Source organism: Tenrec ecaudatus, chromosome 3 (genome assembly GCF_050624435.1).
Source record: "Tenrec ecaudatus isolate mTenEca1 chromosome 3, mTenEca1.hap1, whole genome shotgun sequence".
In the NCBI taxonomy this organism is placed as follows: Eukaryota; Metazoa; Chordata; class Mammalia; order Afrosoricida; family Tenrecidae; genus Tenrec; species Tenrec ecaudatus.
In genome coordinates, this window is record NC_134532.1 from 190,036,608 (window position 1) to 190,053,996 (window position 17,389).

Below are 17,389 nucleotides of genomic sequence, written 5' to 3' on the forward strand. Positions count from 1 at the left end.
CCCATGAAACACAACAAAAAGGGAAGTAGCATGAGAATCCTCAATAATTTAGGGATATCAGGTTATCCCTTGTAATTCAATCATGTCTTCAGGGACTTCATGATCACACACATGTGGACTCTGTCATAGCATAACTGCTGAGTGGAACAATAAGTCAAAAAATGACTTTGTTCGGTTCCAAGGCATTACTTATTAATTATTACTTATTAACTATCAGGGTATATGAATATCCAGGAGTATAGCTAATTATTTACTAATTTCATATTTTCTTTAATTATTTCCTATTTTACTATTTTGTCCCTAAATAAACATGCTACAAAGACATAGATAGGAATTCCATCTTGTACCCTTAATAAGACAGGTTGTTTAGCTAGGGCACCTTAGCAACAGAATCAGATTAGGAAGATAACGTGTGCATTGGTCATTTGAATTTGTCCTCCTCAGGTGGCACCGTGGATTGCACTTCAGCTGGTAAGATCAAGTCCAGCAGTTCAAAATCATCAAGGACTCAAAGGGAGAAAATAAAAGAAATTTTATACACCAACACAAAAAACTCAGGAACTCACAAGGACAGTCGCCTGTTGAGTCACTATGAGCTGAAATAATTCAAAGGCAGTGAGTTTTCTGATTTTTTGAAGCCTATGGATAAGAGTTGAGAGACAATTACTTTGACAGAGAATCACACTTAGCATCACATATTTAGCCCAATAAAATAATTTAAAATATATTTTCATTATCATTTAGAGAATTATTTAAGAAATCAAAAAATAGGTAGATGAAGAAAAATGTATTAAATGATTTAAATATTTGGTGGACTTAGCTTATCATTATTAAGGAGCACTCCCTCATGGTCCTTGAGAGAACTGGGCATTGGATAAGGAAGAATGGAAACGTATAATACTGGGAATGACAAAAAGAAACTATTTGCCAACAGGTCACACGCACATATATTGGTGCCAGACCTCAATCCATATTCCTTGGAGGCTCACAGTTTAACCCATAATTGATATATATATATATATATATATATATATATATATATATATATATATATAGAATAATAATGCTAAGAACTATAAGAGTCAATCTAATATGATTCCATGTTCCAGTTAGGTAAAGACACTTCCCTATTTACTCATGTCCCCAGACACTATTTCAAATGATATTACAGTAATATTATGATTTTGTCTGGATTCAAAAAAAAATTTGAGGAGAATATTTCTTTAAATGTGTACAGATTTTAGGACACAAATAGTGTACACTTTAATATATTAGGCTATAAAATATGTGTTATTGGATATATGCATGTAAAGGCAAAATAACCCAGAATATTCTGGGCTGGCACTAAATCCTAGATCTACCTTAAAAACAATTAGTTCTTTTATTATGGCCCTGCTTGATCCTTGTCCTGAGGAAGGGAATACAGAAGATAGAAAAATGTGGTAAAGAATTTAAATGTCTTGCTATCAGGTAAAATAGCATCCAAAATCATAAAGACTTGCCCCCAAACAAGCAGCCATGTATGAGAGATGTCAACTAAGTCCATATGGAAGAAGCACACCATCATCAGTCACTGTAGGAATAGAATCCACAAGAGCCGAAGTCAAAGGAAGCATCAGTCTCAGAGTCTACACAGGAGAGTGAGAAACCGGTGTGCAGAAGGCAATGATGGCAGGGGGAGTCATAGATTTATTAGTGGAGCTTCATTGGAAATACGCTGTTAGAGAACTCCTATCTAACATTGAGTGCTTGAGAGAGATGAGTACAGAAGAATCAAAGGCATAAATTTGACCCGAACAGTTAAAATTGTGTCAATATACCCCCCTATGATACTGACTGGACCTTATCTGGTTTCCAAGTTTTCCTGTAATTTTGTTTTGTATTATTTTGTTGGGGTTTTTTTCATTGATAGTAGAGTGTACGTCAAAGGTGTTATGTCAATGAAGGTCACCCACTTGAAGCTGTGTTATATTCGTTTCCTTATTTCTTGGTCTATGAAACCCATGATTGATGAACCTATAGGGACATACATAGAATAAAGGGTCAGGGACAGGGGTGTACAATGGTGGTAGCAGGGTAAAAGGGAGATGGTATCAAGATTTTATGTAGAAAAATAATTATTGGAAACTGATCATGATAGCAATTGTACAATTCTGCGTGATGTGATTGAAATATGGAATGATATGCTATATATATTAAATGCCAACTAAGAAAAATGGGAAAAATAGAACAAAAATACAATTAAAATTTTTATAAGTAAAGCAAAAGAAAAAAGAACCCAGAATATTTCCTAACAGAATAGTTTGCTTTTGTGGAGATGGATACAAAGGATCAAAAGAGAGAGAGCTGAAGTAGTGAGTAACTATTGAGTACAGAGCCCACATCATGTAAACTCCTGTAAGTTTGTATATTGGGTTACCTGTATACCATCTTCTGGTAGGTGGCAGAAGATGATTTGGGTATAGTTAGGGGAATATATAAAAAGTATGTATTAGTTCTTTTCTCCAAAGGACCCAATATCTATCAGTTAGTGTTGACAGATCGATATGAGTGAATTTTAGATATTAAGCCAAGGGAAAATATATCATTCGCCATTTATTGACAATGTTCTATAAAACTCAATTTATGTGTTTGCAAAGTTGATATCACATCAGAAGTCTGTTCCCTTTACTAATTGTAGCCTGGACTCTTAAGGGTAGCTAATTAATGGAAGTGAAAACCTAGAAGTTCTTAGACAACTCCATACAATGAGAATTCAAAGCCTATTAGTGGTGACAGGGGTAAATATTACACACAACCTGTTGAAGCATTTCATTTCCAAATCAACATAGAAATTTAGAAGATATTTCTTCAAGATTGGAAGCCAAATACGATTCCAAAGTTAAATGAAATTGAATTCAATGAGCTGTGCTGTTGATTATCTCAATTCTGTTAGAAACAAAATACACTATTTGCTACAAATATGCTGCTTATGTGTAGCAGCAAACAGCCACACATGGTGCTAGTGGAGACAAACCTAACAGCTTAATCCATTGACATAAATCCATTTACAGATTTGTGAAACCATATCAATAAATGAGAATTGACTTTATACTTAGAATCCACTCCTATATATGATCCATTAATCTTGGCTTATTGAAATTGGGAAACTTTTGTAATATTTTTGTTCCATAGCATTTGAAAGCATGTCCTGGACCTACAATTGCATACCAACGATGATTAGCATTCCTTGACAAAGAATCTATTCCTAAATTCAGCAAAGATTGGAGAAAACCAATTCAATAATCACATTGTGAATTTTATTTCTTGAGGCCGCTCTTTGTTACCAATTATTGTATCAGTCAGCATCTTTGCATGAAGCATATGATTTCAAAATACATAGTTTAATATGAAGCATTTTATAAAGGAAGGGGCAGTGTTTCCGAAAACTGAAGCATGGTAGCACTAGTCTGTGAGATCTGCCTTTGCTTGTATTAGCTTGTCCCTCTGAACCACGTGCATGACGTCGGGCTTCCCTCCTGGAGCTCAAGCAAGTTATGTGTCAACCTTTCCAGTATGTCAACTAAGATCACAGCTGAGTCCTGCAGCTTGTGTCACTCTCAACAAACCCACATGGATCAAAAGTAAGCAGGTCCCACAAATCCCTGCTTGCATCTCAGGAGCAAACAAATGACCATTGCTGTGTTAAGCTTCTAAGTGCGGCTGTCACTTCTTAGGCAGAAATAGAAAAATGAAATAGCTGCTAACAGTGGGATGCTGCTGCACCATATCCCAGATCTAAAGCACATGATGTGCTTTTCTGTATGAGCATACATATCAATTTCTCTTCTAGCCTCCACGAAGGAATAATACACGAGATCTGTGAACTTCTAAGACACTTAATGTCACCATTTTATATCCTTTATATTCAACAGTTTATATTGCACTTTTTTCATAAGATTTTTGTCCCTAAGCATAGTTAATTTTTTCATATGGGAGTTGATGGTTTATTTGACACTGAAAAAGATCTCCTTGAACTATAGTAAGTATTAAAACAAAAGATATTTTGTCCAAGTATATATAACAAGGATATTAATAACCAAGAGTTGACATAATTAAAGATAGACATGATTGTAATAATAATCAAGCAAGTTTAAAACATTTGTATGTTCAATGGTCTATCATAAAAAACTATAATTGGTATATTCATGTAATTCTCCAAGCCCATCAAAAGAGTAACATCACATTAGTATATGTAAGAGAAAGCCAGATTTTTTTCCTACTTTTTAAGTAATTTCAAAATATTCACAGGAGCAACATATGTAGTTTGCATCTCAGTCGTGTATGCAGAACAGAAGTCATGAAGTTTAATGCATTCCTTGGGGCCCTCTGTGTTTTTTTACTGAATCACATTCGCAAAACTGTCCAACACAGTACAATATAATGAAGCAAACCTTTGCTAAATTTTCTTTGGTTCTTAATTTTTTAACACTCTGTACAATGGAAACAAAGATTAGCAAAATATAATAATTTTTAAAATTTGAGGGGGGACTTGACATGTTCTAGGCACTTGGCTAAAATTGTGCCTACATGAATTCATTTAAATTTCATTGCAATCCTAGGAAAATAAGATAATGTTATCAAATAAGATCCTACTATGCATGTGTTCAAATCTTGAAATATGGAGTACATCTCTCTATTTTATTTTAAGTGTTATCCGGATTTAGTATAAAGACAAAACATAAAGAAGTTCAATGGTTTCCTATCTTTTCCCTAACTTCTGTCTTTTGGAATTATTTCTCATCTTACACCTAGACATACTACCTATTTGTAAAAACTACTGAAATTCATAGCTCATCTCAAGGTTTTCCACAACCCTGTGGTCATTGTCAGTTATTATGAGGAAGACTCCACTGCTCTCCTCCTAAGAAACAACCACAAGCAAACAAAGTGCTACTGACTCAATTCTGACTCTTGACCACCCCATAGGAAGTGGTAGAACTGGCTGTCCTGTGAGTTTCTCAGAGGAAGACTTTACAGGAGTAAAAAGCCACGTTTCCCCATGCAAAGCATTGTTGGGGTCAAACTGCTAACGTTGTCATGGCATTATGCACAATGGAACAAAAGGTACTCTGGGCTATGCCACCTTTCAGCTCATTATTGTCTCATGCCTTTTGAATGTTGTTGAGTGTTTGTTGATTACAGACACTGATGACTCATCTAATTGAGTGTTTTTATGAACCCTCTATTTTACCAAGCATCTCACTTTTCTTCAATGATTGTTCCCTCCTGATGACAGGTCCAAATTAAGCAACGTGAATTCTCACTATTCTTATTTCAAAAGAGGAGTGGAGCTAGGCTGCTTACACACTGGGAAGTCCAAAATTCATTTAATATACTTCACCGACACCACAATTTAAGTGCATTGACATGCTTGCCTTCAGATTTCCTTGTCCATTATTCACATGCACCTTAAGCAATTGAAAAGACCATGGTTTGAGTCAGGTGAAGTTTAGTCCTTCATTAACACAGGAAAGAGATATTGTGCAGCAGATCTGTCCAGGCAATATAATGGTTGATTTCTTGGATACTGCTGCCATGAGAATTTCTTGTGAAAAAAGTCAAATTAAATCTTTATAATGCCAAACTTGTCACAGTTTATCTTGATTTTTATTGGTCCAGTTGCGAAGACCTTTGCGCTACGTGATCTATACTGGAGGATGCAGTCTCGCACCTTCATCAGAAAACATTTGAATTCTTCACTTTCAGCAAGCAAACTTGCATCAACAGCATAAACTTGGTGGTTAATGACTACTTCCCAAAAGTGTTCTTCCTCATGCAGTTCATGTTTTCAGATTATAGAATGCATAAGTAAGATACTAATGCAACTGAAACATACACCTTTTCCATTTTAAACGGTGCAGTAACCCTTTAAATTACTGGCACTAACGCCCCTAGCTGCATATGCAGCTCTTTCATTAGAATAGTTGAGTGTTCTGGATTCCACATTTTTCACAAAGTTTTTGTTTTGTTTTAGTTTTTATAATTTGTTGTGACCCACATATCAGAATGCTTTTGTGCAGCCAATGCTCACAGGTGAACTTGTTTCTAATATTTTGTCCATTCAGCCAAGATTAATCTGACAGTAGCAAGAGTATCCCCTGTTTTATGTCTTCTTCTTAATTTGGCCATCACTTTTCTTTCAAAGTGTCATACTGTGGTGGTTTACTTGTTGCTATGGTGCTTAAAGCCATAGTAGGGATATTTCAAAGTCCACAGTTGTACAGGTTTCAATGAAGCTTTCAGACTGATAATGGACAGCCTACAAATAAGAGAAAGGCTTTGCATTTATGCGTCATTAGCTGCAGCAAACATAAACAGATCAGAATATTTTCATATTCTGAAGGCCTAATATATATCAGACATAGCATAGATGTTAGCCTTTAAGATTAGCCTTTAAGTTGGAAGGCACTCAATATACTACTATGAAAGATATGACTTCTTGAATATAGTACTTAATTTGTGTGACTCAAAATGAGATGAATCAGGTGTAAATATATACCAATAATATGAACTTGGGATATATGAAGTGTGAATATAGTAAACTGGAAGTTGTCAAAAATGAAATGGACTGCATAAAGATTGATCTCCTAGGCAATACTGAGATGAACTGGCTTCTTTTGGGAATTTGAATCAGACAATCATGTGTTTGACTCTGACAGAAATGACAAATTTTAGGGCAATAGTGTCTCATCATCAAAAAAGACATTTCCAGAACTTGATGCACTATGTTTTCTATGGCAGGATAATATATATCTGTAAACAGGAAAATCCAGTCAATATAACTATCATTCAAATTTACAAAACAACCACTAAAGCTAATGGTGACGAAATTGAAGAATTATACTGATATCTGCAGTCTGAAATTGATCAAACATGCTATCAGGATCCATTGATACAATTGGTAATTGGAATATTACATTGTAAACAAAGAGAAAGTAACAGTAGTTAAAACATTTTGCCTTTGTGATAGAAATGATGCTGGATGTAGCATCACGGAATTTTGCAAAGTACAATGACATTTTCATCACCACTGCCATCTGTCAACATTTCTCCAAGTGTTAAAATGGAATTCTCCCATTCTCCAAATGGAATACTCATAAATCCAACTGAATACATCTGTGTGAAAAGATGAGGGAGAAACTCAATATCAATCGAAGCAGAGGGTTTGACTATGGATCACAAGAGCCACAATACCACCTTGAGTGTATTCCACCTGAATTTGGATAACATTTCAAAATATCTTTGACGTATTGAACACAATTACCAGAATTCCCGATGACTTGTTGTATGGTATGAAAAATGTCAATCATGAAGAAAACACAAAGATCATGAAAAGGACTGGAAAAGAAGGAAAGATCAAAGTAGATGTCGGGAAAGATTTTGAAACTTAGGGTAGTAGCTAAGTTTAGAGTAGCTAAAGCAAATAAGAAATGATGAAGTAAATATTGAAAGGGAAATTTCAAAAGGTCGCTCAATGTAACGTATTATTCTGAAATGTGAAAAGATTTTCCATTATAAAAGCAGAACATGCTCAGGATCTCACAATTTGAAAGAACTGAAGAAAAAGTCCAAACTTGAGTTGCAATATTAAACGATTCTATAAATAAAACACTGAATGACGCATAAAGTAAAGAAGATGGAATGCATACACCATACCAAAACAAAAAGATACAGACAATACCTAGTCAATATCCAACCATCTCAAGAAGTAGAACATGGTAAGGAAACAATGGTACCTTCAAGCTGTACCCAAGGTATAAGCCCAAAAAGGCTTCAGGAATTGATGGAATATACATTGAAACGTTTCAATTCACTTGTAAATTCTAAAAGAACTCACTATTCTGCCAAGAAATTTGAAGACTGGTACCTGGTCAACACACTGGAAAAGATCCATTTTTGTACACATTCTAAATAAAGGTTATCGCCTAGAACATGAGAGTTAGCAAATAATATCATTGATGTTGTATGCAAGTAAAACATTGCTGAAGATCATTCAACAATGATTGTGCCAAGACATTGTCAGAAAATTGCAACAAATTTAATCTGGATTCAGAATAGAACATAATACCATGGATGATGCCCTTGTTGATATTAGGTGGACATTGGGTCATCTCAGGGAATACTAGAAAAAAGGCTTCCTTTTATTTTATTGATAATGCAAATTTATTATCCAATGCGGTTCCTAATCAGTTATGGTTAGTATTTAGAATCAGAATCCAAGAGCACTTCCTTGGAGGCTAACTGTGTCATTCAATTTTTGCCCATCATTGTGTTAGGCGCCATCAGGTCGATTATGTCTCATGCAAGCACAACGGAACAAAATACTACCCAGTGATGTTCCATCCTTGCTGTGACTGAGCCCATCACTTCTGTCACGACACTCAGTCTGCCTTGCTGAGGGTCTACCTAGTTTTATCTGATTTATTTTAGAACCTGCCAGTGTTTCCATTAGTGGCTTGTATCTTCCGTTCTTTCAGCTTGAGAAATGCTCATCATGTTGTTTCCTTATGGTTTTTCAAAGTTAACTGTTTTCACATTTAATTATAATATTTACCTTATTTTTTTTCAACCACCTCTTTGAAATCTTTGATAAGTGTTTTTTTTTTAATTCATCATTTTCCCATTCATCTTACTCTATAATCAATAGTACACTCTAGAGTCTCTTCTGGCATCCATATTGTATTTTCTTTCTTTCCAATCTTTTAAAATTACCTATTTATTTTTTCATGCATGACTTCATTGAGGTAATTCTATAAGTTGTGCAGTCTTTGGTATTAAAGTTATGAGATCTATTCCTGATATCAGAGTCTTGGTGGCATAGGGGCTGTGCACTGGGCTGCGATCATCAAAGTCCGTAGCTCAAACCCACCAGCAGTTCTGCAGAAAGAAGACAGAGCTCTCTGCTCTCGCAAGCATTTAGAGTATCAGAAATGCACTGGGTGGTTCCGTACTGCTCTATCGGGCCACGATAAGTCGACTTCAACTCAATAGTAGTGAAGGCATTTTTTGTTTGTTTGTTTATTCATAAAAATATTAATCTATGTGGAACATACTTGAGATTTTATTTGGGTGCTGTAGGTTTATTTTAATTTTTCTTAAGTTCCATTTCAACTTTCATATAAGCTATTGATGGTTTCACTTTACCTTGGCTTTAATATTGAGCTACCCTTCATCTCTTCCCAAAGAGATTATCTGATTTGATACCTAGACAGTCTATCTGAGGAGGTAAACCTGTAGAGTTTTCATTTCCGTTGTTGAAATAAAGCACTTTTGGCAACTAAGTCATTAGACTAGTAGAATTTTGTAATGAGATAGCTGGCATTGCTCCTGCCACCAGGGCTGTATTTAAAAACTGTTGAATTTTCTTTTCTGTTTTCAAATATTTCAACCTAATCATCAGTGATTACCAATATTCTTTGCATAATGGATCAATTTCAGACAGCAGCTGTTGGCAAGAATCCTTCATTTATTCATCTTTTCCATTCACGGTTAGTTTGTAAATTTAAATGATGGTTATATTAATTGGCTTTCCTTATTGGCATTTGAATATTAACTTATCACTGACAACACAACACTTAATTATATATCTTGTTGTTTTTCAAATTAATGCAATGCTATACATCTTCCATTTTTTTGGCTCCTAGAATCATATATCATGATTGTTGAATTATAAACTTTATATTGTAGTTCACTATGGTTTCAAAAATAGATTTTTCAAGATTTAATTATTTTGTGTTGAGAACTCTCAATTTTCCTTATTTTATAATGTCCTCATTCCATGTTTCAGATATTAATGTATATTAAAGCTGTTACTTTTTCATGTTTTATCATCACACATCAACAAATGAAGATCCACAGGCTTTATTATATCCACATCACTAAGATCAACTCCTCAGAGAAGGTACCATAATTCTTCCATTGTATTTAAAAGTTAACACAGTGTTCTATTTTTCTTAACCAACTTTTTTATTGGCTGATTTTCAGACAAAGATAATCAGACCATTTCTTAGCGTGTCTCAGTCTGGAAACTCCAACATCACAGCATCATGACAAATTTACACATGGCTACAAACATGTTAATAGTATGTGGTTTGATATATTTAAACGCTAAAACATTTACAATTCTCTTTTCTAGGAAACACTGATGGTTCACTCCTCAAGTTTACACTTCTTTGTCATCATTTACCTGACAAGTTGAACTTAATAATATCATAATGCAGGAGCACAAAAAGTTATCTAAGTACAAACTCAATCCAAGAAAAGGCAAATGTTTATTTGAGGTAAAACATAGATTGGAGCAATGACCCCTTTAACAGTATTGTAACCCTGTTGAGTTATTCAAGAATTGTTTTTTTCACACATGACCAATTAATGTAAAATCAATGTTTAAGTAATTGTTTCAAACATCCTTGCATAAGAAAGTCTGCTTCTGTAAAAATGACAGCTCTGGAGACCACATGAAGGTATTTATTCTATTTTGTAAGGTCACTGATAGTGAGCTTTATTCACTGCAACTGGTTGATTTTTCAATTAGTCTTTATATAATTAATTGAAAAGTAAAGCAAACAAAAAAACTCATTGTTATTAATTTGGTTCCAACTCACAGTGACCCTGTAGGCAGAACAGAAAGGCCTTTGTGAGTTTCTGATGCTGTACATCTTCATGGGAGCAGGGAGCTTTATCTTTTCACCTGAAGATGTTAGGTCTGAGTGTCTGCAAGAAGTTCAATGTAAAATGCTTACGCAACAGAACCCCTTTGAATACAAAACAGATGCTCTTTTGCAATGTGGCTGGCTTCATAGAGTTCTTGTAATATGTATAGTTTTATATTTTTATGAATTTTAATTAATACTATGGTTTACACATATATCATGATAGAAATAAAACTATGTGAGTTCAGTGCATTAAAAATGTTGTTAGTCCACAGAAAACAACCTTCTATATAATTTGGAATATAATGAACCATGATAATTGTTTAAATAACTACCATGCTGGATTTAGTACAATACATGTGATTGAAAAGAAAAAAAAAACAGATCATGGCATAATCTGAAATTATTTCCATTTGGAGGGAATATTGTTAATGAGTAATAACAAATATTTTCATTTTTAAATAATATGAAGCCTTTTAAAATATGTTACAACTATTGTACAAGTTATGTGTATATGAAATTCATTTTTCCGAATCGTGATTTGCACCTTGCTCCCCAAACCACTCTGATACCCCCAATTGGATTCACTGAATCCTGCCAGTAGAATTGTTGCTAATACAGAATTTCAGGTCATCTTTGTCCAATGGCAATCCAATAGAAAAACAACAATAACAAAAACCCTGGACATTTATCAAAGTATGTTCTGTGGGAGAAATCTAACTATAATCTAGTCTTCCGATTTCCTTACAAGTCAAAGTCTCAATAGATGGAATTCTCCTGGGGATAATTCAATTTTATTCAGATAGTCATTGTATGGCTTCTTCTCCATGACTTGGTCAAATGCTGGAAAAATACTGAAATTATTATGGAACTCAATATAAATTTGATACAATAATTTATATTTAGTTAATCTTATGAATATATGAAAAAGTTTACTATACTCATAAAATTCTCTTTCACCAGAAAATAATTAAGCAATACATTAAACATTTAATGTCAGAGGGACCCATCTATAGAGAGTAAGACATCATCTCACAGGGGGGTCACAAGGGAGGGATGAGTCAACCAGTGCACAGTATAGCACCAAGGACACACAATATTCCTCTGGTTCTTTGAGGCTGCTGCACTCACCACCCACCACCCACTATCATGACCCCAGTGTTACCTTTCAGTTCTGGCAAGACTGGAGCACATAAACTAGTAAAGATAAGAACTCACAATACACAGAATCCAGGTTAGATAAACCCCTAAGGAACAGAAATGGGAGTAGGGATACCAGGAGGGGGAGGGGAAGGTAGGCAGGGAGGAAGGGGGTCTGATAACAATTCAGGGAAATGAACGACAGTAAGATGGGTGAAGAGAAGCAGCAGTCGGTGTAAGATAGAAAAACAACAATAATATTATAATTTATCAAGGGATCACAGGGGCGGGAGGGGGTGTATGGAGAGGAACAAAAGAGAGGCTGCTACCAAGGGCTCAAAGAAAAAGGAAATATTAAGGAACTGATGATGGCAACAAAAATGCTTGATTTAAACGATGTATGGGAAGTTTTAAGAGTTGTAAGAGCCCTCAAAAATGATTAAATGATAATAATAATAAAAAGGAAAAAAGAACTAAAAATCCCCAAACTGGACCAATAGGTAACATGCTAAATACATAAGTGGTTGAAATGTCAAGGATTTTGTATTGCTTGGATCCACAAGCCATGCTCATAGAAGCTACAGTCAAGAGATAAAAAAGACACGTTTCATTATGTAAATCTACTTACCAAGACACCTTTACTGTTTTGAAAATCAAGGCTATTACTTTAAGGAATAAGGCATGCCAGGCTATTTTCAGGCGCCTTATTATATGCATTTCAATGCTAGACATTGAATAAGGAAGACAAGAATAATTGATGTACCATGTATACTCAAGTATAAGCCGAGTGTTTCATAACAATTTTCATGGAAAAATTAGGTGCCTTAGCAGCTATTCAGACTGGCTTATACTTGAGTATATACCATATTTAAATTATGGTGTTGAATGAGAATATTGAAATGATCATGTATTGCTAAGTGGATTAATCAATCTGTCATACATGAAGTATCATCAGTGTGCTCCTGAAGGGCAAGAATGCCAATACTTTGTTTTACATTCTTTTAATATATTGTCAGGCGACACCAGTCCCTGGAGAAGGGCATCATGCTTGGTGGGGTGGAGGGCCAGCAAAAGAGGAAAGCCTAAATGAGATGGGGTGGCATGGAGGCTGAGCAGTGGACTAAGGCATAAGAACAATTGTGAGAATGGGGCAAGACTGAGCGGTGTTAAGTTCTGTTGTGCATAGGGTTGCAATGAGTCCACACTGGCATGATGGCCCCTACCAACAACAACAATGCCCAATTTATACCAGTATGCCAACAGGAATCCTATACTTTCCTAGTACTCACTCCACCCACTGCCATCATGTCAATGCTGACTCATATTGACTCCCCTGTGGGCTTCTGAGACTGTAACCAATTACAGGAGTAGAAAGCCAGCCTTTCTTGTGGGGAGCTGCTGGCGGGATCAAAATACAATATGGAACCACTCTACCACCATGGTTTCCGCACATTTCCCTAATGCTCTCTTATAATTATGAATGTTGTCTATAGTTGTTTATGATGGTTGCAAATGACTATCAAACCCAGCATAGGCATAGAGTGATATGGAAGGGCCTATTGTGTCTGTGACAGTTTCATTTTGTAACAACTACAGTAAGCCAGGATTCTCATATGGTGATTTCACATAATGTGGTCAAATCCATGATGGTTGAATTCTTTTGCATAGGAAATGCAAACACAAATAAATGTTTCTTGGATCCTATTTCAGCCAAGATCGATGTAGCATCTTAGTTCCACATCCTCTTCTCAATCTGGCTTGATTTTCTGCTAATTCATAGTAGAGGTACTGTTACAATCATTTTGTATTATTTTCCAGAATTTTTCTTTTTCTATTAAGACTTTCCTCTTCTTTTGGGTCACTGGTGATGGTCCATTTGTTGTTTATGTTTTGTATTTTGTCGTGTATAGGGAAGTCCGGATGCATAGAGCTATGAAGACAGCTACTGGATTAATAATTACTTCAGACATGGCGGGAAGGTTGGGAATTGGGTGATAATTGCAATGGGTAAACAAAGGAGGAGAATGTTTCAGGGTTTATTGTGGTGATGATTGGACTATGGAATTGTATTCTGTATTAATTACATCTCTAACATGATTTTTTAAAGTTTCCTCTGATCAAGAACCAATAGAATTTAAGGGAGAAGTCCAGTTTCACTGAAGGCATTGGTAAAGCAATGATACAGGAGTTGAGCCATTGAAAGGTTTCACAAGCCCCTGCAAGTTGCCAAGTTGGTGCCCTCCTCCAGGGTTAGGGCTCTTCTGACAATGCAAGGCTGCCCAGGAAAAGCAAACAAACAAAAAACAGATACTTATGCTCAGTGCTATGTATTCATGTATTTATTTATTTATTTATTTTAGGAAGCAACCTGTCACCTTCAAATACTCTCCATTACACTTCATACATTTGTCAAATCTGTGATTACATTCTTGAAAACATTTTTCAAACTCATCTGTTTCCATGGTTGACAGCACCTCCCACGGTTTTTTCTTCACCTCTTCTATGTCCTCAAATTGTTGTCCTTTCATGTCCCTCTTCATCTTTGGAAACAAAAGAAGTCACCTGCAGTGAGGCCAGGTGATGAGGTGCTTGGGGCAAGAGAGTCATGCTGGGTTTTGTTTGTTTGTTTGTTTGTTTGTTTATTTTGTTTTGCCAAAAGCTGGTGCACTGATATGACTGCATGTGTACATGCATTGTAGTGGTGGCAAAACCATTCCCCAGATGCAACAAATGAGGCCTTTTTTGTTGCACACTGTTACTCTATCTTTTCAGAACTTTAAAGAGAAAGCTTGATTAACAGTCTGACCTGGTGGAACAAATGGACGACAGGTCGCCATTTTCATCCATTCCGGAAGTTGATGGACATCTAGAATAAGGTTTGTCAATTGATTTTTCACCTGTTTTGCGATGAGGAAACCACTTGTACAATTGTGTTTTTCCCAAACCATTATTCTTGTTAGCTCTCTGCAAGATCATAATAGATTCTGTTCCTTTTATCCCATTCAGAATACAAAATTTTACAGCTGCAAGCTGCTTTCTCACATTGGCCCTAACAAAACAAGTTTATAAAAAACTTCACTGTGACCAGAGAAAGCCTTTCCAGGAGATGCTACTGGATGCCTTAACTCAGAGCAAGTTTCTCAATGCTCTCCAAATGGGGAGAAAAAAAAAAAAGAAAGAAAACGTGTCCTACTAAAGTCCCTCTAGTGGACCTTTTTTCTGTTTGTTTGTTTTTTTGGAGGGGTGGAACCCCTTGTATATAGAAGTAATAAAGGGATCCAATTCTTGAAAGAGGACAAAGATAAACATATCAACACTGATGATATAGATGACATTATATTTTTCAGATTGAAATGTTTTAGACAAAGGTATAATAATTCAATATCATTATGGAATATTAGTAGTATGCAGTGAGGGAGCCTCCATGCTTCAATCAAATAAACACTGGCCTACTGAGCCTTACGGCAGAGTGATTTGAACCTACCATGATCTCTAACGGAAAAATTTAAAGCCATCTGCTCCTTTAACAATGGAAGGTTTCAGGAACCCTGATAGGTCACGATGAGTTGGAATCCAATCCATAACAATGCATGGCATTATTCTCATTGCTGATGCAGGATTTACATATAATTTGTCATTCACGATTTTATTCTGGGATTATTTATAAACCATCTATTGAATATTCAAATTGTATTTATTGCTTGCATCAAAGGAAGGAAACATAGAGTCTAAAACTTTCAGGTGTCCAGCTAACTGCCTGGACTCATGATCCTCTCTCTGCAAAGATTCTTCTGACTTGCTAAAGTTGTTTAAAATGACTAAACTTTAATAGTTACTCAAAATGAGGAAGATAATAATGATCATTGCAGTGTTTTGGAGATTATATGAAATGATGCATGTAATGTAATATGAACATCTTGCATGTGACAATATTTCAATTTTAGTTAATATTGCTCAAAGAAATAGGGAGCTATAAGTTAGACCATCAATTTTTGTTCACTGTGAGTGTGACTGTAATAAACAAACACAGTACAAGTAAACCTTTCAAAAGACACTCATTCTTTGGTGAAAGGTTGAAGGAAAATTCTACAAGAAGATTTGATACCCGTGAATGAAGATTCTATATAATGCCACATACTCGTTGTGTTTAGAAGCCAGCTGGAAAGCATACAGTACTTATTGATAAAATTCTTCAAGCTAGTTCAATACTTCATATGCCAATTACATAAGCTATATGAAATTATTGCTTCTTGAAATTTAAGTGATGATGAGATCTGAACACAATACACATCTGCAAACAATATATGTGTGATTATATGTTTCCTATGGAAAAAAATCTAGATGAAGTATCACTTAGTTTATGGAGATACTGTGGGACAACTCTAACTAATCCATTCTACCTTAGAGACCAATGACATAAGAGGTACAGTGAATGTGTCAAAGGGTAGGTAATGGGAAGTTTATAAGGTCTAGGGAGACATCAGACCTTTGGTGCTGCTGTTGGGTAAGTGTTGGACGGGTAACCCAAAGGTTAGCAGTGCAAAGCCACCAGTTGCAACACTGGAGGGAACGATACTCTCTACTGAAAATATGTGCAGCTGTATAAACCCTAAGTAGGGTCACTATGAGTCCGAATTTTAAATACTATTCAAATACTTTTGAGTCACCTTTTTCAGAATGGACACAGACATGAATCTGACACAGATATGAAGACACACAATGCTTCTAGTCAGTTGGTCAGGCCACTATCTTCAACTCACATGTTTCAACCAGTCTATGCATAGACAAATGAGTGCTTTCTGTGATCTATAGACTTGTTGAAACCTGTCAATGGATACTCTGTCAATTTTTGATGTCTTGAAATGAACTTGATGGCAGTAGATACGTACTAGTTAGGTATTCTCTGTGTCAGGCAAAGTCATTTGATATCCAATAATTCAATGATTTCTTATAAATAAAAAAGCATTTCTGACAGCCCCATAGTTATGCACAATTGTAGCCATGTTTGATTATTCATTATAATCAAAATTCTGTTTACATGTAATACGAATGATATTGTTCTATAACTTTCATCTTCTGTTGACTTACCTGTCCTTGGAATCAGTATAAATATGGTTCTTTGTCAGTAAATTTGTAGGATCAATTTCTATCAAATTTATTGACATAGATGAATGAGCATCTCTAGCTTGGTTTTTGTTTGCAGGGTATTCTATCAATTTCCACTGTTGTTGTTAGGTGGCAGTAAATCATTTCCATTGTGACACTGTTCAACAGAACAAAGCATCTCTCAGTCTTCATCATCCTCATAATTGTTCTTATTTTTGAGACCAATGTTGCATTCATTGATCCATTGTGTCAATGCATCTTGTTCCTCAATTCCAGTAATATCTCTCTCTCTCTCTCATTTTCAGTACAGTGTATCTTAGATTTCGTTCAGTACTATTTTTTTTTCTTGGTCATATGCTACCTCCTGAAAGGATTGAACATTGACCAATTTTTCACTGGAACATAAGAATTAAATAGTATCTTATTTTTTTCTAATGGACAGATGACAA